Source organism: Triticum aestivum, chromosome 6B, assembly GCF_018294505.1.
Source record: "Triticum aestivum cultivar Chinese Spring chromosome 6B, IWGSC CS RefSeq v2.1, whole genome shotgun sequence".
NCBI lineage: Eukaryota > Viridiplantae > Streptophyta > Magnoliopsida > Poales > Poaceae > Triticum > Triticum aestivum.
The window spans coordinates 186,067,376-186,090,942 of NC_057810.1; positions in this window are offsets into that span (position 1 = coordinate 186,067,376).

Here is a 23,567-nt window from a genome sequence, read left to right on the forward strand (position 1 = left end):
ATCCAGATATAACGTTCATGCTCAACGCTGGCACCAAATAACAATTATTGAGGTCTAAAACTAATCCCAAAGGTAGATGTAGAGGTAGCGTGCCGATGGCGATCACATCAACCTTGTAACCATTCCCAACGCGCATCGTCACCTCGTCCTTAGGCAATCTTCGTTTATTCCGTAGCTCATGTTTTGAGTTACAAATATGAGCAACCGAACCAATATCAAATACCCAACAGCTACTATGAGCATTGGTAAGGAACACATCAATAACATGTATATCAAAAATACCTTTGTTCACTTTGCCATCCTTCTTATCCGACAAGTATTTGGGGCAGTTCCACTTCCAATGACCATTTCCCTTGCAGTAGTAGCACTCTATTTTAGGCTTTGGTCCAGCTTTGGGCTTCTTCACGGGAGCGGCAACTTGCTTGCCATTCTTCTTGAAGTTCCCTTTCTTTCCTTTGCCCTTTTTCTTGAAACTAGTGGTCTTGTTAACCATCAACACTTGATGCTCCTTCTTGATTTCTACCTCCGCCGATTTCAGCATCGCAAAGAGCTCGGGAATCATTTTTGTCATCCCTTGCATATTATAGTTCATCATGATGCCTTTGTAGCTTGGTGGGAGTGACTGAAGAACTCTGTCAATAACACTCTCAACTAGAAGATCAATTCTCAGTTGAGTCAAGTGGTTATGATACCCAGACATTTTGAGTATGTGTTCACTGATAGAGCTGTTCTCCTCCATCTTGCAGCTATAGAACTTGTTGGATACTTCATATCTTTCAACCCGGGCATTAGCATGAAATATCAACTTCAGCTCTTGGAACATCTCATATGTTTCGTGGCGTTCAAAACATCTTTGAAGTCCTAGTTCTAAGCTGTAAAGCATGGCACACTGAACTATTGAGTATTCATTAGATCGAGCCTCCTAGATGTTCATAACATCTGCAGTAGCTCCTGCAGTAGGTCTTTCACCTAGCGGTGCATCAAGGACATAATTTTTCTATGCAGCAATGAGAATAATCCTCAAGTTATGGACCCAGTCTGTGTAGTTGCTACCATCATCTTTCAACTTAGCTTTCTCTAGGAACGCATTAAAATTCAAGGGAATGGTAGCACGGGCCATTGATCTACAACATAGATATGCAAAAACTATTAAGACTAAGTTCATGATAAATTTTTAGTTCAAATAATCAAATTACTAATGAACTCCCACTTAAATCAACACCCCTCAAGTTGTCTAAGTGATACATGATCTAATTCAACTAACCCATGTCTGATCATCATGTGAGATGGGGTAAGATTTAATGTTGAACATCTCTATGTTGATCATATCTACTATATGACTCATGTTTGACCTTTTTATCTCCAGTGTTCCGATACCATGTCTGTACATGATATGCTCGTCAAGTTTAACCCAAGTATTCTGCATGTGCAAAACAGGCTTACACCTGTTGTATGTGAACGTAGAGTCTATCAACCCAATAATCACAAGGTGCTTCGAAATGATGAACTTTAGCAATGGTGCATACTTGGGGAGAACACTTTTATCTTGAAATTTACTGAAGGGATCATCTTATAATGCTACCGTTGTTCTAAGAAAAATAAGATGCATAAAAGATAAACATCACATGCAATCAAAATATGTGACATGATATGGCCATCATTATCTTGTGCTTTTGATCTCCATCTCCAAAGCATCGTCATGATCTCCTCGTCACCGGCTTGACACCTTGATCTCCATCATTGCGTCGGGTCATCTCACCAACTATTGCTTGTACAACTATTGCTAACGCATAGTGATAAAGTAAAGCAAATACATGGCGCTTGTATTTCATACAATAATTAAGAGACAACCCTAAGGCTCCTGCAGGTTATTGGTATTACAAAACATGATCATATCATACAACAACGTATATCATATCACGTCTTGACCATATCACATCACAACATACCCTGCAAAAACAAGTTAGACGTCCTCTACTTTGTTGTTGCAAGTTTTACATGGCTGCTACCGTCAACTAGTAAGAAGCATTCTTAACTACGCAAAACCACAATGGTGATTATCAAGATTGCCATTTTAAACTTCTTCAAGGACCGGCCTTAGTCAAATTCGAGTCAACTAAAGTAGGAGAAACAGACACCCGCTAGCCACCTTTATGCAAAACAAGTTGCATGTCAGTCGGTGGAATCGGTCTCATGTGTGTGGACATGTAAGGTTGGTCTGGGCCGCTTCATCCCACAATACTGCCAAATCAAAATAAGACGTTGGTGGTAAGCATTATGAACATCACCACCCACAAATCCTCTGTGTTCTACTCGTGCATATCATCTACGCATAGACCTGGCTCATGATGCCACTATTGGGTAACGTTGCATGGAAAACAAAAAAAATCTATGCACACACAAGATCTATCCATGGAGATGCATAGCTATGAGAGGGGAGATCATCTACATACCCTTGTAGATTGCTAAGAGGAAGCATTTATCAATGCGGTCGATGTAGTCATACTCTTCGCGATCCGATCATGATCCAACTGATCTAGTGCCGAACGGACGGCACCTCCGAGTTTAGCACACATGCGGCTCGATAAGGTCTCCTTCTTCTTGATATAGAGAGAAGGAAATGATAAGTATATGGGATCACAACCAACACAATGGCGTGGTGGTGATGGTGGTGGTGGAACACCGACAATGCTTCGCTAAGCATCGTCGGGACGAGGCGGTGGAACTACGGAGTAACGGGAGAGAGAGGGGCACCAAGGGCTTGGTGTGTACTCTTGGGGCTCCCCTCCCCTCTATATATATGTGGAGGGTAATGGGAAACAGCCCCTTCAAGCCCTAGGGCGCAGCTAAGGGGGAGAGGACTTGGACTCCAAGTCCAATCCTATTCCTACTAGGACTCCTTCCTTTTTTGCCTTCCTTAGCCAAATGGCTTTTGAGGACTTGGTGCGCCTAGCCCAATAAGTCCAGGGTGCCTCCCCATAGCCATGCTAGCCCTTGGGTCGTGGTGGACCGACTTGTGGACTTCCGCCCCCCTGCAGAATCCTCCGGAACCTTCTGTAAGCTTCCCAGTACAATACCGAAAAACTGCATCATTTTCGGAAGCCAAAATATGACTTCCGATATATAAATCTCTACCTCTAGACCATTCCAAGACTCCTCGTGATGTACGGGATTTCATCCGGGACTCCGAACAACATTTGGTTACCACACATCAAATATCCCAATACTACTCTAGCGTCAATGAACGTTAAGCGTGCGACCCCGCGGGTTCGGGAATTATGTGGTCATGACTGATACACCTCTCTAGTCAATAACCAATAGCGAGACCTAGATGCCGTATTGATTTATATATATTCCATGAAGATCTTTTATGGATTGAACCTGTATGACAACATATGTAATTCCCTTTGTCTACCGATATGTTACTTGCCCGAGATTCGATCGTCGGTATCTTCGTACCTAGTTCAATCTCGTTACCAGTAATTCTCTTTACTCATTTCGTAATACACCATCTTGTAACTAACTCCTTCGTCACTTTGTTTGCAAGCTTCTTGTGATGTTGTATACCAAGAGGGCCCAGAGATACCTCTCTGTTACACGAAGTGACAAATCCAAATCTCGATTCACGCCAACTCAATAGACACCTTCAGAGATACCTGTAGAGCATCTTTATGATCACCCAGTTATGTTGTGACGTTTGATATCACACAAGGTATTCCTCCCGTATCCGGGAGTTGCATGATCTCATGGTCGAGGAAACATGTATTTGACATTAAGAAAGCAGTAGCAATAAACTGAACGATCATATGCTATGCTAATGGTTGGGTCTTGTCCATCACATCATTCTCCTAATGATGTGACCCCGTTATCAAATGAAAACTCTTGTCTATGGTTTGGAAACCTTAACCATCTTTGATCAATGAGCTAGTCTAGTAGATGCTCACTAGGGACACAATATTTGTTTATGTATACAGACATGTATTTTAGTTTCCGGTCAATACAATTCTAGCATGAATAATAAACCTTTATCATGATTTAGGAAATATAATAATAACCATTTTTTATTGCCTTTAGGGCATATTTCCATCACACACCAACAGCTCGATGCGGTGTCGAGCGTCGTGCTCTTCTTGAGGCTCGCGGGGCCCTAGCCGGTCAGTAATCGCAGGATGCGCAGCCAGCCCTACTGAGGTCGGCCACTCCAGCCATGTGGGCAGGGGTTGACGCACTAGCTGCCGGTGGCCATCGCCCTCCGGCTCATTCGGCTGACTCATGACAGTTGGCGCATCTCAGCTGTGCTGGTCCTGGCTGTCGTGACGCCGGCTCCCGCTGCTACCTCTTGAGCTTGCGTTGGTTTTTCCCTTGAAGAGGAAAGGGTAATGCACCAAAGTAGAGTAAGTATTTCCCTCAGCTTTTGAGGACCAAGGTATGAATCCAGCAGGATACAATGCTACAAGACACCGAATACCTGCACAAACAAACACCAACTTGTACCCAACGCAATAAAGGGGTTGTCAATCCCTTCACGATTATTTGCAAAGTGAGATCTGAGAGAGATAGATAAATGGTAAAGTAATATTTTTGGTATTTTTGGTTTATGGAACGGAAAGTAAAAGATTGCAAGGAAAATAAATAGGAAACTAAAACTGTAGATCGGAAACTTGTATGATGAAAATAGAAGATTATATGATGGAGAATGGACCCGGGGCCATAGGTTTCACTAGAGGCTTCTCTCAAGATGGGAATTATTATGGTGGGTGAACAAACTACTGCCGAGCAATTGATAGAAAAGCGCAAAGTTATGACGATATCTAAGGTAATGATCATGAATATAGGCATCACATCCGTATCAAGTAGATCAAAATGATTTTGCATCTACCACTATTTCTCCACACATCGACCACTATCCAGCATGCATCTAGAGTATTAGGTTCATAAGAACAGAGTAATGCATTAGGCAAGATGACATGATGTAGAGGAATTAACTCAAGCATTATGATAAAAACCCATCTTTTTATCCTCGATGGCTACAATACAATCGAGCACAGCAAGATTGAACCCAAAGCTAAGCACTTCTCCCATTGCAAGAAAAACCAATCTAGTTGGCCAAACCAAATCAATAGTTCGAAGAGACTTGCAAAGATATCAAATCATGCATATAAGAATTTAGAGAAAATTCAAATAATATTCATAGATAAGTTGATCATAAATCCACAATTCATCGGATCTCGGCAAACACACCGCAAAAGAGTATTACATCGAATAGATCTCCAAGAACATCGAGGAGAACTTTGTATTGGGAATCAAAGAGAGAGAAGAAGCCATATAGCTACTAGCTATGGACCCATAGGACTGTGGTAAACTACTCACACTTCATCCGAGAGGCAATGGTGTTGATGTGGAAGCCCTCCGTGATCGAATCCCCCTCCAGGAGGATGCTGGAAAATGCCCCTAGATGGGATCTCACGGGTATAGAAGGTTACGTCGGTGGAAAAGTGGTTTCATGAATTCCCTGGAAGTTTTTGGGGTATTTGAGAATATATAGGAGGAAGATCAAGGTCAGGGGGTCACCGAGGGGCCCATAAGGTCGGGGGGGCGGGGCGCCCTCCCTTGTGGCCGCCTCATGGTTCTTCTGACTTGCACTCCAAGTCTCCTGGGTGTCTTCTGGTCCAAGAAAAACCGCAAAAGTTTTATTCCGTTTGGACTCCGTTTGGTATTCCTTTTCTGCGAAACTCTAAAACAAGGGGAAAAACAGAAACTGGCACTGGGCTCTAGGTTAATAGGTTAGTCCCAAAAATCATATAAAATAGCATATTAATGCATATAAAACATCCAAAATAGATAATATAATAGCATGGACAATCAAAAATTATAGATACGTTGGAGACGTATCAAGCATCCTGAAAGTGCTAGTTATAGACTAGAGGGGGGGGGGTGAATAGGCGATTTTTATCAAAGTCTTCAAAACGTGGAAGTTTCGAAGACAAACAATAGAAATGACCTAATTGATATGCAGCGGAAGATAAACTACAACAAGCAAGCCATAGTCAAGTATGCAATAATGTGAACGTACAAAGACTAATAGCAGCTAGGTAGTAAGGATCAGGATGGAAGATAGTACGAAGCCAATCAATGATAGTAGTCAAGCAATGAAGTCAAACAGATAAGACAAATAAGTAATGACTTCACGAAGACAAACTCAAAGTAAAGGAGGGAAGAGACATAACCAGTCACTTGATGAAGACACCGGATTTGTTGGACCAGTTCCAGCTGCTGTGACAACTGTACGTCTGGTTAGGGAGGCTGAGATTCAACTCAGAAGACCGCGTCTTCACCTTATTCCCCTTGAGCTAAGGACACATAGTCCTCGCCCAATCACTCTGGTAAGCCTTCAAGGTAGACTTCCGAACCTTCACAGACTTCGTTCACCGGCAATCCACAATGACTCTTGGATGCTCAGAACGCGACGCCTAACCGGCTTGAGGATACACAATCCTCAAGTGTAATAAGTCTTCATGTCACACAGACAGAAAGACTTCAGTGATGCCTAACACTCTTTGGCTCTGGGTGTTTGGGCTTTGTCCTCGCAAGGATTTCTCTCTCAAAGGCTTCGAGGTGGGTTGCTCTCAAAATGACAAAGTCGTAAACTCACTCTGAGCAGCCACAAATTTATGGTGTAGGGGGTGGGCTATTTATAGCCACAAGGCAACCCGACCTGATATGTCCGGAATGACCCTGGGTCACTAAGGAACTGACACGTGTTCCAACGGTCAGATTTCAAACACACACGGCAACTTTACTTGGGCTACAAGCAAAGCTGACTCATCCAGCTCTGGATAAGATTTGCTCTCATTGTATTCGCTCGAAGACATAGGATTTGGGTTGAGCATCACTTCAGTCACTCTGACTTTGTTCACTTGGACCCCACTTAACAGTACGGTGGTTCCTATAACTCAACAAAGAAGAAAAGGAAACAACGAAACAACTCAGTCTTCGCGCTCCATAGTCTTCACTCTATGTATTCTCATGGCATAGACTTCAGTGTGAATATCTTCACACACCACCATTGTCTTCAATGTCTTCATACATTTTTAGGGGTCATCTCCGGTAGGTAAACCGAATCAATGAGGGACACTTCCTGCGTTATCCTGCAATTCTCACAAACGCATTAGTCCCTCAACCAACTTTGTCGTCAATACTCCAAAACCAACTAGGGGTGGCACTAGATGCACTTACAATCTCCCCCTTTTTGGTGATTGATGACAAACTGGTTGAAGTTTTCAACGGGAAAGAAGTATGTGAAATTGTAAAGGATAGTGTATTGTCTTCATAAGTGGCAAGGGCTCCCCCTGAAGATGTGCATATAAATAATTTGCTTTTGGAATGCAAATGCACATGGCAGGTTGTATTTGTGGAGATCCACTTCAACTTATGAAGATAATTCATCATGCACGAAATGATATAACTAAGAGAATGACATGCATAATGAAAAATGGACGACTACAAAATGATCTAAGTGCGGATTGATCTAAGTGCGGAAGTTATCATCGCACATGAAAGAGCAAATAAGTAGCAGACGACCATCGAGTTTAAGTGTTACAACTCAAAGAACGAAATGTATCAAAAGCAAGTGTTGTAAACACTAGGAAAAATATAAAGCAACCGCCCATATGAACCCGCTTGAAGACTATCAAACTCATATGCTTCTCCCCCTTTTGTCAGTAATGACGAAAAAGGTTTGAAGACATAGAGCATCTACTCGTCCTCATGAGGAGTAGTTGAAGCAGCAGGGTTGTCGTTGTCGTTTGGTGGTGTAGACGAACTTGGTGCAGTGTTGATGTGTGCAGAAGTAGGGGGTGGTGAAGTAGCATTGTCTTCATCATCGATCACATTGGCATTTACAGTTGCCGCGGAGGAATAATAGTCAGAGTCTTCAAGAGATGGAGTTCTTCGTAGGACACCATTCCGTGGAGGAGTGGAGTCAAACTTGAATCTTTCAGTGAAGCCATCGTCTTGAAGATCTGCTTCAGCACTGAGCAGGGTCAAACTCTTCCATGATTGCCGACAAGTTTCATGAGTGACAAATGCATTCTTGGTGGCAAGGTTTCGAATGCGATTTACATCCACCAAGAGGCTTTGCATCTGACGCTTGAGCCAAAAATGATGCTTATCTTGTTTCTGATGTAGGGCCACAAGAAGTTCTCGGTCATTTAGGACCCGAGAGCGCTTCCGAGGCCTTTGAGCAATTGTGCTCGCAGTAGCTTCAGTTAGCGCACGATGAGGTAGACGAATGTTTCCAGCCATCGGATAGACACGCGTGACAGCTTGGACTCCTTCCATAGGCTGAGTGAAGCTTTGATGTTCAGCATTTTGAAGACAAAGAGGCTTCTTGGCAGGTTCAGGGTATATGGCTTCAACTGACATATCAACCTCTGGTAGAAAGATCACATGATTGCGAGTAGAGGGTTGATAGTTGACAGCAGAATGTTGCTTAATGAGGCGCATGACCCATGGAGCATAGAATTTCAGTCCGAAAAGGTCAGATCCAGATGCAGCCAGTTGCCTGATGAAGAAATCTTGCGCATTGAAGCTGAGGCCATTGAGGATGTAAAAGACCAATGTCTTCATGGCTCCTTCAAGTTTTGCAGCTGATGAATGTCCTTTGATAGGCCATAGAGTCCGCCTGATGATGTGATATATAGTGCACGGCAGATAGTCTAGGTCATCAACAAAGAACTCTTTTGGGTATTCAGCGTCATGAGGCAATGGCTTCATCATGCTCAACATCTGGCTCATATTGGGTTCAGGCTTATGGAAGATGCTCTCCAGTGCATTGCGGTGGTTTTGACAACCAGGTTCATATAGCTCTCCGGGAGTGGATAGGCCTGTAAGCTCAATGATGTTAAGAGCTTTGGCTTCATGATGAACATTTCCTGTCATCCACTCGAGAACCCATGTCTTCGTATCTCTGTTATAACCGCGAATGTGGAGCGTAGCATAGAATTGAAGCAATAGCTCTTCATTCCAATGTTCTTTGTCTGTCACAAAGCTGAGCAGACCAGCATCACGAAAACAGTCAAGTGCTTCTTCTAAGCATGGCAGTCCAGCAATGGCTTCAGTGTCGAGGCGCATATGAGGGAAAATGCGCCCTTGATCATACAGTACACATGAGTAATAGTTTCGCTGCTAATGACTCCAGAAACAATCTGATATTGTTGGCTTTGTGTAAGGGTTCTTTGAACTGTCAAAGAATGTGTTGTGGCTTTTGAAGCCATTTGCATTGAAGGACCCGATAGATGTGGCAGTACCTGGAAACCTTGGCAGTCTTGGCTTTGGCTTCTGGACCTGAGGCCTATGCTCAATGTGATAGTCAAACTGAGGACCAGAGAAAGTAGGCGGAGGGATCAGAACATGCCATCTTACTGTGATTAGCTCGCCATGGTTGTATGCTTGCTCAATTGTATAGGGCCTTGGTGGCGGAACAGGAGCAGCGGCAGCAACGGTGGCTTCGGGCTGCACAACAGAAGCTTTAGGAGCATTTTTAGCATTGACTTCTGGTATGGTGCGTGGGACAGGCTCCACATTAGCTTCAGCCATGACTATGTCATTGGCTTCATTGGTGTTGGTGGTGGCAGCCTCAAGGTTTTCAACCTCCACTTGATGAGCTGGATGGTCAGGCACAGACACGTTCACATCATGAACAACTTCTTCAGGAATGGGGGGAGTAGGGACACGTTCTTCTTGAAGTTCATCATCGGCTGATGCAGCCGGATTGTCTTCAGTAGCTGGGGCTTCAGACACGGAGACATTCACAGTTGGAGTGGCTTCTGAAAACACTTGACGTGCAACAGGTTGATGGTGCACTTCTCCTTCTGGAACACTCGGAAGAGGGACTTGAGGCCTTGGTCCTTTGCGAAGCCTTTGTAATACAGGCGACGCCTTTGGAGATGGAGTAGGCAGGTCCTCATCCTCTTCAACTTGCACGGATGTTGTGACTTGTTGTTGGGGAGTACTGGGGGAGTCTTGTTGTTGCGGGCGATCAGCCCATGAAGCATCCTGAGCAATTGGCGTCAGAGAATGACCAATGCTGATGATTTCGCTGTTCGTGAGAACAGGCGATGATACCACATTGTATTCAATTTGAGGAAGAACTTCATCATCTTCAACATTGTCATGGTGACCAATGTCTTCAGCAGTGATGGGATCAACTGCTGGAATCTCTTCAGCTTCAGGAGCCTCTGTGGAAGCAGGCTCATGAACAGTCATTCGAAGTTCTTGGGTTGCAGATGCAGGACGAACCACTGAGATGGGTTCAACAACAAGGGGCTCTGTGGGAGCAGCCCGATTTTTCTTGGTCTTGCGCTTCTTTTTGGAGGGAGTAGCATCAGAGGCTTCTGAGGTTTTCCGTTTTCTGGCTTCAGCCTCTGCATCCCTCGTCTTCTTCTGTTCTGAAGCGGTTGACGTGACTTTTGGCTTCGAGCCAGTCATGCTGCTTGGGAAGACAATGCGAGGTTCATCTTGCCTTGAAGGTGCAGATTGGACAGTCGATTTCTCATTCTTTGCAGCCATCCTGGGGTCGATGCCAGGACGACCAAGAGCCTTGCGCTTCTCAGCCTCATTGTAGGCAAGCACACACTTGTCAGCCAGATTTTTCATGCGCTCTCTAGAGCCTCGAGCTTCTTCACGCTTCTTGTGAAAGGCTTCTTTGAGCTCGTGCAGCATGATCTTGAAGTTCTTGACATCTTGCACGTTGAGCGTGGACACATGCTTCTTGAACTGAGCCTTTTCATAGTCAATCTTGTGCTTCAGTTCAACGATGCGCTGAGCAATAGCTAGCTCAGAAGCAATGGCGCCATTAAAGGTGTCGGTGTACTAGAGTAGGGGTACCCTAGTATCCCGAACTTGTGCACGGGCAGTTGCAGCACCCCGCGGCAAGGCTTGCCGGGTGACCGCCAAGGTCCTCCGTGGTTCCTTTGGAGCCATTCAAGAACAAAGTATTCAAGCCAAGGAGACAAGGCCCCGGCAAGAGGAGCTTGCCGGGAAGGCCAATCAAGGCATCTCAAGGGACTTGCCGCGACGCGCCACGCGTCCCGGCGAGGCCCGGTGAGCGACAAGCTTCCGGATGCCACAAGACAACGACCGCGGCAAGGCGCTTGCCGCGGCAAGCTACCTCTCTGTACCCGCGCTCCAGCACATCCACCAACGTGTCGCCCTGGGGCCTTTCCAGGCGTGCGTGGAAAGAGGCTGTGTAGCCAGCGGTGCGCGGTGGCAAGCGACGCTCACAAGATTGCCATCGTGGCGAGCGGTGGCGTCCCTGACGGTCCCTTTTTGGACTATTTGGGCGACGCAGACGGGCATTTAATGCCTTTGTCCCCTGCCGTCAGGGTTAGGTATGATACACTGTACAGGTGGTTGTACCAACCGCAATTCCTTTTCCATTTTTACCCTTGTCTACGTTGCCACCTGTCGTTGACCCCTTTAGCATATAAAAGGAGGCCCATGCGCAACGTAGAGGGGGTTCGGATTCGAAGGCAGAAAAACACTCACGCTCAGTCTCGTTAGCAGCTAGGGTATACTGTAGCACTCAGCGCTCTCGAGCAAGAACTCAATACACTCAGACATGCAGCAGTAGGAGTGTTATCTCTCCGGAGAGCTCCGAAGCTGGGTAAACCGCTCGTGTGCTTTGCCTCGATCCGCTCTTCGTGCGATCTCCGCCCCTCGCCGAACCGAAAGGGGCTCGGTCCGCCGGTCCCATAGGTGTTCGTGGATCAGTTTCCCAGACATCTTTGGCGTGCCAGGTAGGGGGCGTCGAGATTGTGTGAACCTGATCTGGCGTTCACACGAGCTAGATTTCATCTTCTTCATCGACATGCCACCGAAGAAGAAGGATTCGGCGGCAGCTGTTCCGTCCACGTCGATCCCACCACCACCGGAGCAAACGGGTGGTGGGGTAGACGCCGGCGGAAGAACGGGCATCGACAAGGGAGCTCACGGTGCTGCCAGGTCCAAGGACAAGGCTGCACAGACCTCGGCGTCCGTACATGCACCGCGCCCATCTCAGGAGGCGCAGGACCGACAGCGTCATGGTATTCGCAGTGCCATACGTTCGTTGGACCAAGATCGAGCTGGTGGATCTCGGGGTGCTCAAGACCAGCATGCACGCCAACATGCTGGCACGAGCGAGACACGGTCGCCTGGACGGGATACTGCTCCTTCTAACATAGTTAGAAGTCCGAGCATATCCCGCTCCTCGCACCGTTCGCCACTGCCGCCCACCACTCCAGCAGAAGCTTTGGCGCGAGCTCAACTGCCCCTGGATTACCCTCCAATGGCAGACAAGATCAACGAATGGAGGGCCACCATTCAGAGTCTCATCAGCTTCGCCAACGGCGACACTCCGCGGTAGCCGAGTACATCGCTGCCGCGGCAGGACTGCCAGGCATGAGCCGATGGCGACAAAACCGGTGGGGGTGCAACCACCATGCACTCTCCATCCCGAAGGCCAAGATCGCCGACTCGTCGGATCCACCTCGACAGCGACTCCACCACATCATCGGATCCATGAGCTCGTCGCGATCAGCGCCAAGTTCTTCATGAACGACAGCAAGAAGACGCTCGTACTCGCATCGAGCGCCGAAGAGAAGCGCGGCGTCAATCGGACCAGCGCGCTGGGCCCTCTGTTGACATGCATGCACCAGGGGAACCAGGAGATTTGCCGTACGCGGTAGGTTGCCCTGCGTTCACTCGTGAGCTGCGGCAAGTCCAATGGCCCAGCACGAAGAATTTCAAACCAGACGTACCAGAGAAGTACGACGGCAAGTCGCATCCGTCGGAGTTCCTCAACATCTACACCATTGCGGTGCAAGCTGCTGGGGGGCAGGACGACAAGATCCTGGCCAACTACTTCCCGCTGGTGCTCAAGCCCAATGTCAGATCCTGGCTCATGCACTTGCCAGACAACTCCATATCCTCCTGGGCAGATCTGTGCCATCAGTTTGTCGGCGCCTTTACAGGCGGCCACAAGCCTCATGGCCAAGAGAGCGACCTTCATCTGCTCGCCCAGAAGGAAGGAGAGCCCCTGTGCAAGTACATTCAGAGATTCAGCCGCGTACAGCACAACATCCCAGATGTCCACCCTGCTGCGGTAATCAGCGCGTTCCATCAGAACGTGCAAAACCGCAGGATGCGGGAGGAGATGGCGATGTGCAAGATCAGAGACGTCAGTGAGCTATATGCCCTGGCCGACAAGTGTGCACGTGCTGAGGAAGGGAGGAAACTCCCCGGAGAGAATACAGAAGCAGGAGGATCTGATAGTGAGGATGCCGCCCCGGCAAAGAAAAACCGGCGGCGGAACAACAAGAAGAAGAAAGGCAAGGACGTGCTAGTCATTGAGCAGTCCGGCAACGGAGGTGGCGCCAAGAAAGCCAAAGCTGGTAGCTCCGGCGAGGAGATTGCCGCAGGCACCAACTACCAGGCTGTGGCGGTCGCCGACAAGCAGGACGGCACCAACAAGCAGTACTGCAAGATCCACCGCACCAAGGGCCATGACCTCCAGAGCTGCAAGAAGGTCGAGCAGCTTGTCGAGCAGCAAAAGGCTGAATACGAGCGACGTGACAAGGAGAAGGCCCAGGAAGGTGCTGGAGGAGCCGGTAAGAAACGCCCCGGCCGAGGAGGATGCCGCGGCAAGGCCAAGCAGCGGCAAGGAGACAGACCTCCCCGCGGCCGCGACAAGGATGAAGATGACGACGACGATGAAGATATGGATGATGACGAGACCGATGAGCAGGAGTTCCAGAAAGCCACAGAGGTCCTGTGCGTTGACGGTGGTGCTTCTCTGCATACTTCACACCGCCAGCTCAAGCAGTGGGTGCGGGAAGTCAATGCGGCAGAACCACCCATCGAGTCACGCAAGCCTCTGAAATGGTCCAGCACGCCTATCATCTTTGATATTGAGGACCACCCTGATCGCATAATTGCGGTCGGGTGCTTGCCGATGTTGGTTTCACCAACTATCCGCAACCTCAAGGTCACTAAGATGCTAGTTGACGGCGGGGCCGGCTTGAACCTGATCTCCTCCGCGGTACTCCAGAAACTCCAGATCCCTGATAGCGAGCTCGAAGAGACCGGCACATTCCAAGGAATCAATCCAGGAAGAAGCAAACCAAAGGGAAAGATCACATTGCCGGTGACATTTGGCAGCGAGTTGAACTTCAGGACTGAGAGGGTCACTTCTGACGTTGCTGACTTTCCATTGCCTTACAATGGGATACTCGGCCGTCCAGCACTCGCCAAATTCATGGCAGCCTCTCACTATGCATACAACATGCTGAAGATGCCAGGCCCGATAAGTGTCATCTCTGTCCCTGGCGACAAGAAGGATGCTCTTATCTGCTCCGACAAGATCTACCAGGAAGCAGCAGCCGCAACAGATCGCAGGTCACTTGCCATTGAAGCTCCCGGGGGAAGAAGAAGACCAAGTCCGGCAAGAGTTCTGATGCCCACTCCGGCAAGCGCACCTCTTCGGAGTGCTGCGCTACCGTCGAGGACGCACCATCGAGCTCCACCGGCAAGTGTAAGAAGACAATGGTAGCTCCACCAGAGACCAAGAAGGTGTCCGCCAAGGAGGATGGCACTGGTGGTACCTTTACCATCAGTGCCACTCTCGACCCTAAATAGGAAAGCGCGCTCGTTGCTTTCCTGCGGGAGAATGTCGACGTGTTTGCATGGCAACCGTCTGACATCCCCGGTGTTCCCAGGAAAGTAATCGAGCACCATCTTGCCGTCTGTCCTCATGCGCGGCCCGTCAAGCAGAAAGTCAGGAAACAGGCAGTGGAGCGCCAAGAATTCATCGCAGAAGAAATAAAGAAATTGGAAGCAGCAGGCCTTGTCAGAGGAGTGCTCCATCCTACGTGGTTGGCCAACCCTGTTGTCGTGCGCAAGGCAAACGGGAAATGGAGGCTTTGTATCGACTTTACCGATGTCAATAAAGCTTGTCCCAAAGACCCATTTCCCTTGCCGCGCATCAACCAGATTGTTGACTCCACGGCCGGATGTGACTTGCTTTCATTCCTTGATGCATACTCAGGATACCATCAGATCTTCATGGAAGAAGAGGATGAGGAGAAGACCGCATTCATCACCCCATGTGGCACATACTGTTTCATACGGATGCCTTTCGGTTTAAAAAATGCTGGTTCAACATTTGCAAGGGTAGTCCATGACGCTTTTGAGCCACAAATACACAGAAATGTGGAAGCCTACATGGATGACATAGTGGTCAAGAGGAAGGACAAGACGACTTTGATTCAAGATTTAGACGAAACCTTTGCAAATCTGCGCAAGATCAACCTCAAGCTTAACCCCGAGAAGTGTGTGTTTGGAGTCCCCTCCGGCAAGCTTCTCGGGTTCTTCGTGTCTCAGCGGAGAATTGAAGCCAATCCCGACAAGATCAAGGCCATTAAGCAGATTGAAGCACCAAAGTGCGTCAAGGATGTTTGAAGACTTGCCGGTTGCGTAGCTGCTCTCAGCAGGTTTATCTCTAGGTCTGCTGAGCGCGCCCTGCCATTTTTCAATATTTTGAAAAAGGCAGGTCCAATGAAATGGACTCCGGAAGCGGAGGCTGCACTCCAGGACTTAAAGAGATACCTGTCCTCCACTCCAACACTTGTCGCACCTAAGCCACAAGAGAAGTTGCTGCTATATATAGCGGCAATCAATCAAGTGGTTAGTGCTGTGTTAGTAGCGGAGAGGGAGGCGGATGATGAGCCAGCAACCACGGCAGGTGCATCCATCGACAAGCAGGGGACTTCACCGGCAAGCTCTGGTCCCGACAAAGATGGATCTGCGCAGGCGCGTGAGAAGATGCAGAAAAGAATGGTGCAGCGCCCAGTTTACTTTGTCAGTTCCCTTCTGTAGGGGGCTAGGTCAAGGTACTCTGGTGTGCAGAAATTGCTTTTCGGCCTCCTCATGGCCTCGAGAAAGCTGCGCCATTACTTCCAAGCACATGAGGTCACAGTCGTCACTCGTTTTCCGCTGAAGAGGATACTGCAAAATCCAGAAGCAACAGGCAGGATTGTCGAGTGGGCACTGGAACTGTCAAGCTTTGGCCTCAAGTTTGAGAGCACTTCAACTATCCAAAGCAGAGCATTGGCGGAGTTCATAGCAGAATGGACGCCAACACAAGATGAAGAAATTCCAGAAACGAGCATCCCCGTCAAGGAAGCAAGCAAAGAGTGGCTGATGTACTTTGATGGTGCCTTCTCGCTGCAAGGCGCCCGTGCGGGCGTGCTACTTGTTGCACCCACTGGAGAGCACCTCAAGTACATAGTCCAGATGCACTTTCCAAAGGAGCAAGCAACGAACAATACCGCAGAGTATGAAGGTTTGCTTGCCGGTCTCAGGATCGCAGCAGACCTTGGGATCAAGAAGCTCATTGTCAGGGGTGACTCACAGCTTGTCGTCCGCCAAGTAAACAAGAATTATCAGAGTCCAATGATGGAAGCTTACGTTGATGAAGTGAGGAAGCTAGAAGAGCACTTTGACGGCCTACAGATGGAACATGTTCCAAGAGCTCAGAACGACATTGCCGATGGCCTGTCGAGAGCAAGAAGAGGAAGTTGATTTCTGGTGACTATTTTCTGGCAGAGCTCCCCGAAGCCGCCGCCAAGAAGGTCCTCAAGATCAACACCAAGGGTGCTGAGGAGCAGTCTGCTCCGGCAAGCCCTAGGGTTTGTTCCGTTGAAGCAGACGCTCCCAACAAGTTTTGCTCTGGCAAGCTTGCCGGGGAACGTCAAGCTCCGGCTGAGCCACAGGTTCTCGCCGTAGAAGCGGATGTTCCCGCAGCAGCAGATGTGCCTTTAGTCCTTGTTGTCGAGCCGCAAGCTCCAGCATGGGCAGATCAGATTGTCCGTTTCTTTCAGATAGGAGAACTTCCCGAAGAGCAAGAAGAAGCGGAAAGAGTAGCCCGACAGTCAAGTATGTACCAGTGTGTCGACAACACACTATACAAAAGAAGACTCAACGGCGTGAAATTGAAGTGTATTCACCGGGAAGACGGACAAAAGCTGTTGGCAGAGATACATGGAGGCATATGTGGTCACCACATTGGCGCAAGAGCACTTGCTGGCAAAGCGTTCCGGCAAGGTTTCTTTTGGCCGACAGCCCTCCAGGATGCAACTGCACGAGTAACCAAGTGTGAAGCGTGCCAGTTCCATTCCAAGCAGATACACCAGCCAGCTCAAGCTCTCCAGACGATCCCTTTATCCTGGCCATTTTCGGTCTGGGGGCTCGACATCCTCGGCCCCTTTCCCCGAGCTGTCGGGGGCTTTGAGTACTTGTACGTTGCAATCGACAAGTTCACAAAGTGGCCGGAAGTGGAAGCAGTGATGAAGGTGACAGCACAGTCAGCAGTCAAGTTCTTCAGGTCAATTGTTTGCCGCTTCGGGATCCCTAACAGGATCATCACCGACAACGGCACGCAATTCACGAGCCGCACCTTCATGCAGTACGTCCAAGATCTTGGCGCCAAGGTCTGCTTCGCTTCTGTTGCTCATCCAAGAAGTAACGGTCAAGCGGAGAGGGCGAATGCTGAAGTGCTCCGCGGGCTCAAGACCAGGACTTTCGACAGGCTGCGCAAGTGCGGAAAGAAATGGATTGAGGAGCTGCCGGTGGTTCTTTGGTCGATCAGGATGACGCCAAATCGACCCACTGGCCAGACACCTTTCGCTCTAGTCTATGGAGCAGAGGCAGTTCTCCCCACGGAACTCGTATACGGGTCACCTCGAGTGCTCGCTTATGATGAGCTTGAGCAAGAGCAGCTGCGACAAGATGACGCGCTGCTCCTTGAGGAGGACCGTCTTCAGGCCGCTGTACGAGATGCTCGATACCAGCAAGCTTTGCGCCGCTACCATAGCCGCAAAGTTAATGCCAGAAGTCTCGAGGAAGGCGACCTTGTTCTTCGGCGCGTTCAGTCCGCCAAGAATTCCAACAAGTTGATGCCGAAGTGGGAAGGCCCTTACCGGGTGAAACGAGTCACTAGGCCTGGCACTGTCCGCCTTGAGACCGAAGATGGCATTCCGGTGAGCAACTCCTGGAACATTGAGCATCTTCGTAAGTTTTACCCGTAGGGCGCGGTTGCCGGAACCTGTTCCGGCAACCACCTTTTGTACAAGTCTTGCCGATGTTGCATGTAATCCTTTGTACAAAGCCGGGCGCAGACCCCGTGCATAAGTAAAGCTCATGTGCTCCGCACATCTTGTCAATTTCATGCTTTCTACTTTTTTTGCATGCGTTATCTGACACTTTGTGCAGCGCCTACCCCCGGTAAGCAATAACGAGCCGTAAGGCTCCATGCCTTTATTTTCTCTTCTTTCTCTTTCTCAAAGGAAGGAAGGTTCCCTTGCCCACAAGTTTGCCGGGGGGAAAGGAGAAGATAATGGTGTGGACCAAGCCCGTTCGAGAAAGTTTCGCCTTACCGGGAAGCAAACGACAGAAAAGCTAAGTTGCTAAAGTTTGAGCAATCAGTTTTAAAATTTTTAAGTTATCTTCCTCGAACGACCGTGCTTTGTATGGAAAACCTGTGCACGGAGGAACCAACTCGTAGCTAGTTGCGCCCTTACTTTGTTTCGAGTCTGCTCAACAACTTAAGTGAGCTGCGACTAGTTGCGACAAGGTTTCTTGTCGGTAGCGGCACCGCCAGCAGGCTGCTGATGTCCCGCACTCAGCGCTCGCGGCTAAGGTGCCTGCGCCGACAAGTTCCCTAAAAGCGTAGGGCAAAAACATACAAAGGAAGGAATCAAGTAAAGGAAATAACATAGCAATCGCTACCCAAAATAGAGTCATATTACAAGATAGCTTGTCGCAGCTCTAACAGATTGTTCTCATAACATGACCAGTAGCGACAAGAAAAAGAGAAAACGGGCGGCCTAGTCTACGCGATCGCCCTCAACCCTCTTGATCCCGCTCACCTTGTCCACAATGGGTGCGACAAGGGTCTTGAGCGCTTCCAGATCAGCATCCGGCGGCAAGGTCCTGAGGACGTTGGTGAGGTTGAGGCCTGGGTTGCGGAAGGCCACCTTCACCAGCACCTTTTGAAGAGCTCCCGCGCAGATCTTGCGCGACTCGTCGGCCAGCTGCTTTGGGATCTTCTCCCGGAGTCGCTGGAGGGCCGTCGCCACGCCTTTGAAGAACAAGCTGAGCTTGGCGCTGGGTTGGAGGTGCTCATCGGAGGAATACCCGAGATCTTCCATCCCCAGCTGCGCCAGCTCCCTATTGATGGCTGCGGCAACCTCCACGAGACCCTTGGTCCAGTGCTCCACATTCTCCCTAAACGCGTTTTGGGCGGCAGCAGCACTCGCTAGCAGCGCCTCATTGGCCTTGATCTTCTCCTTCAAGGCCACCTCCTGCTCCCTGGCGCCGTCAAGCGTCTTGGTCAAGGTAGTCAGCTTCAACTCAAGATCTGCGTTGGAGTCCTTGGCGGCACTAAGCTCCTTGCTCCTCTCGGCGAGACGACCCTGCAGCTCGCCATGGGTGTAGGCGTCCTTCTCGCGCTCATGCTTGAGCGCAGCAAGCTCCTCGCCGCTCACCTTGAGATCGGCCTCCAGCTGTGCCACCTTCGTCTCCAGCTCCTTCTTGGCGGCCTCGGCAGCTGCGGCAGCATCCTCTGCTTCCTTGAGAGCCCCGCCGAATGTTTGCTCGCGCGCGGCAAGCTCCTCCTCATGGCTGTCAACGCTAACCTTCTGCTGCGCCAACTCGCCTTCCTGCGCAGACAGCTTCTCGGCAGCAAGTCGCTGTTGCTCTTCAACTTCAGCCTTCTCGAGGAGGAAGGCTTTCCGCTCCTCGGCGAGTTGCTCCCGCTCCTCTGCCAGGGACCGGAGAGCTTCCTGGTTGAAGCCCCGGAGCTCCTCCGCGCACTTCTCGATGTCCACTCCCGCCTTCGCGACAAGCGCTTCTCGGGATGCCAGCTTGGCCTGTCGGGCGCGGTAGAGCGACAACAGCTTCCGCAGCAGTTGCTCCTCCTCAGGCTCGCCGCCGTTGCTGCTCGGCGCGTCGACCAGCGTCAGCCCAGCGGAGGCGAGCAACTCTTCATCAAAGATCTCTCCTTCGACCGGCGCCCTGGAGCTTGACGCCCAGGGGAGCTTGATGAAGACGCCATCGCCGGCCTTCAAATAGGCGCCGGGCTGGGGCTCTTCGAAGCCTGACGCTGCAGCAGCAGCGGAGGGATCAGCGGTTGGCGTAGCGCCTGACGCTCCTGCGGCCTCGGGGCCGTCAGTGCGATCACCGGACCCCTTGCCAGCTTCTGCGGCGGCAGCTTTGGCGGCCTCTTCGCCGGCGGGATCATCAGCGCCGGCCTCTTCTTCGGTGGCAGCGGCGTCGTCGGTATTGCCGCGTGCGTTCTCCTCGCCGGCGACCTCGGTTTCCATCGGCTCCGTGGCAGATGGATCTGACGACCGGAAAAGGAAGAAAAGTCAAGCAAATATTCAAAAAGAAAATCAGAAGAAGAAGAACCCAGGGGAAGTTTTCAAGCAAGAGGTTACCTATGCTAGGATCCACAACCGCGGTCTCCGCCACCGGGAGGTCGCCGGAGAACTGTCCCTTGCCAGAAAATTCTCCCTTGCCGGAGAACGCTCCTTTGCCAGGGAATCCTCCCTTGGCGGTGTAGTCGAAGCAGATGGCATGTCGGGAGCGGCTTCCGGGCACTCCTGGTGAGACTGCTCTGCTCCTACGCAAACCAATAATCAAATGTCAGCAAAGAAAGAGCACCCATGCGCGCCTAACAACAGGAAGTAAACCATATACTTACGCTAGGGGCTGCTTTGGGGAATAGTTGCCGGGTCCGGCAAGGTGGTCTCGGACACACCCCCTGCTGTCGCGGTGGGTTCATCCTCGATGACAATCACCGGGACCTTGGCTCTCTTCGCCGCTCTCTGTGCCAGAGTCCTGAAAAGGAATGGGTTCGGAGTAAAGCAAATCAGATACAAGACAAGACAACAAGAATTGAAGAACTACAAGTACAGCAAAGAATCTTACTCTTCCTCTTCCTCATCGGAGCTGAGCGCGGAGAGGTCGAAGTCCGGCCCACCTTCGGTGCGACAAGGCGGAGGAGTAGTTTCCCTTAGCCCCTTGGCGGGAGCAGAAGCGGTGGTCCAGGAAGGCCCCGCTCCAGTTGCCGCAGCGGTGTGAGGTGCTCCCGCGGCAACAGTGCTTGCCACGGTGGAGTGCGTCGCGCGACGCGGCGGATGTTGACCCGTTTGCCGCCCCGCTACGTCCCCGGCCTTGCGGACACGCCTTCTTGGTGGAGCTGGGGGCTCCGCTTGCGAGTCGCTCGCGCCCTCGGCGGGCTCGCTCGACTCAGCTTCAGGCCCGACAAGCACTCCCTCGCCGGCAAGCTCCTCTCGCTCGGCAAGGCTTGCCGCCTCTGCTGCCTCTGCCTCCTCCATGGTGAATCCAAACTCGCCCGCGGTAGCTGCCGCCGCCGCCTCTTCCAGCCTAGTGGCGATGCGCTACATCTCCGCATCGGTGGTGTCGCGAGTAAGGCTTTTTTGTTCATCGGAGCGGACCGGCACTTCTACCAAGCCGTCAAAGAACTCCTGCACGACGTCGTCTGCAGGCTCTTGCCAAGTTGGGACAATTCCATGCGAATCGCACAGCGGCATCATTGCATGGATGCGGTCGAGCAAGGAGTTGTTGCACAGCGGAACGACACCCCTCGGCAACATGACCGCTTCGGGATGTTGAGGATCGCGCTTGAACAGTTCCAGGAACATCTCATCCAGTTCCAGGACAGTGAAGTTGAAGTTGAGGCCCGGGCGCAGCCTCATGATATCCGCCGCATTCTGGAACTCCCAGGCGGGTCTCCTCCTCTCCTGCAGGGGGGCGATGCGACGGCGAAGAAAATCTATGCCAACGGCGCCTACGGTGAGCCCGGCAAGCTTGAGGCGTAGGATCTGGGTGACGGCAATCTTCAGCCTATCGTCTTCCGGGGCCACGTTGCTCCAATCGTTGCCGCACGCTACTGGGGCTTGGCGCAGGTCGGTAAATGGCTGCGGGTTCTCCTCGACAATCCAGCACAAGTCTGCTCTCCATTCATCCCACTTGCTGCGGAGCTCTCCCTCCAGATAAGCTTCCTTCTTGCCAGTTCTCGAGATCCAGGCGATTCTGCCGGATAAAGGCTCCCCTCTCTCAACTCAGGGCATAAAGAAGTGGCGAAAAAGAGCTACATTTGGATAGACTCCGACGAAGTTTTCGCAGAGATGTGCGAAAACTGCCATGGTCAGAACGGCGTTGGGGGTGAAGTCAAGGAGGCGGAACCCGTAGGTGTTCATAATGTCATAAAAAACTCAGAGAAAGGCGGGCAGAGCCCGCAGTAGAAGAACAACGCGAAGAAGGGATATCCATTCAGAGCCAGTTCCGAAGCGGCAGCTGAGAGTACCTTCGTGCGCGGATGCGCTCGCGTCTCCGTCGACCAGAAGAGGTAGTAATACTCCCTCAGCTCCTTCGCGGCGAGCTGAGGGGGAAGATTGCCCGCTCCTTTCGCAGCGTCGCGAGCCGCTGCGCCTCGGCCGACTTCACAACCTTCCCGGCTTTCGGAGCCATGGCGGAGGTGGTGAGAGAGATCGACGGCGTTGGTGGTCCCGGTGGCGATGGGGGGCGGAGCGCTGCTCTCTTTCAGCTTTGGGAAGAAGGGGGGAGCGGCGGAGGTTTTGAGATTGGAATAGCAACCAGCGAGATGGGCGAACTGCCCCTGTTTCCCCTGCTTATAAAGAGGGAGGGGGCGGACGTTCCGTCTTTCTGAATAAAGAAACCACCCACGATCTCTCTTGTTTTGGGCCTGGCCCAACAGCGCTCGGCACCGTGTGTGGCCCAGGCCCGGGGGCTCCTGTCGGTGTACTAGAGTAGGGGTACCCTAGTATCCCAAACTTGTGCACGGGCAGTTGCAGCACCCCGCGGCAAGGCTTGCCGGGTGACCGCCAAGGTCCTTCGTGGTTCCTTTGGAGCCATTCAAGGACAAAGTATTCAAGCCAAGGAGACAACGCACCGGCAAGAGGAGCTTGCCGGGAAGGCCAATCAAGGCATCTCAAGGGACTTGCCGCGACGCGCCACGCGTCCCGGCGAGGCCGGGTGAGCAACAAGCTTCCGGACGCGACAAGACAACGACCACGGCAAGGCGCTTGCCGCGGCAAGCTACCTCTCTGTACCCGCGCTCCAGCACATCCACCAACGTGTCGCCCTGGGGCCTTTCCAGGCGCGCGTGGCAAGAGGCTGTGCAGCCAGCGGTGCGCGGTGGCAATCGACGCTGACAAGATTGCCATCATGGCGAGCGGTGGCGTCCCTGACTGTCCCTTTTTGCACTATTTGGGCGACGCAGATGGGCATTTAATGCCTTTGTCCCTTGCCGTCAGGGTTAGGTATGATACACTGTACAGGTGGTTGTACCAACTGCAATTCCTTTTCCATTTTTTCCCTTGTCTACGTTGCCACCTGTCGGTGACCCCTTTAGCATATAAAAGGAGGCCCATGCGCAACGTAGAGGGGGTTCGGATTTGAAGGTAGAAAAACACTCACGCTCG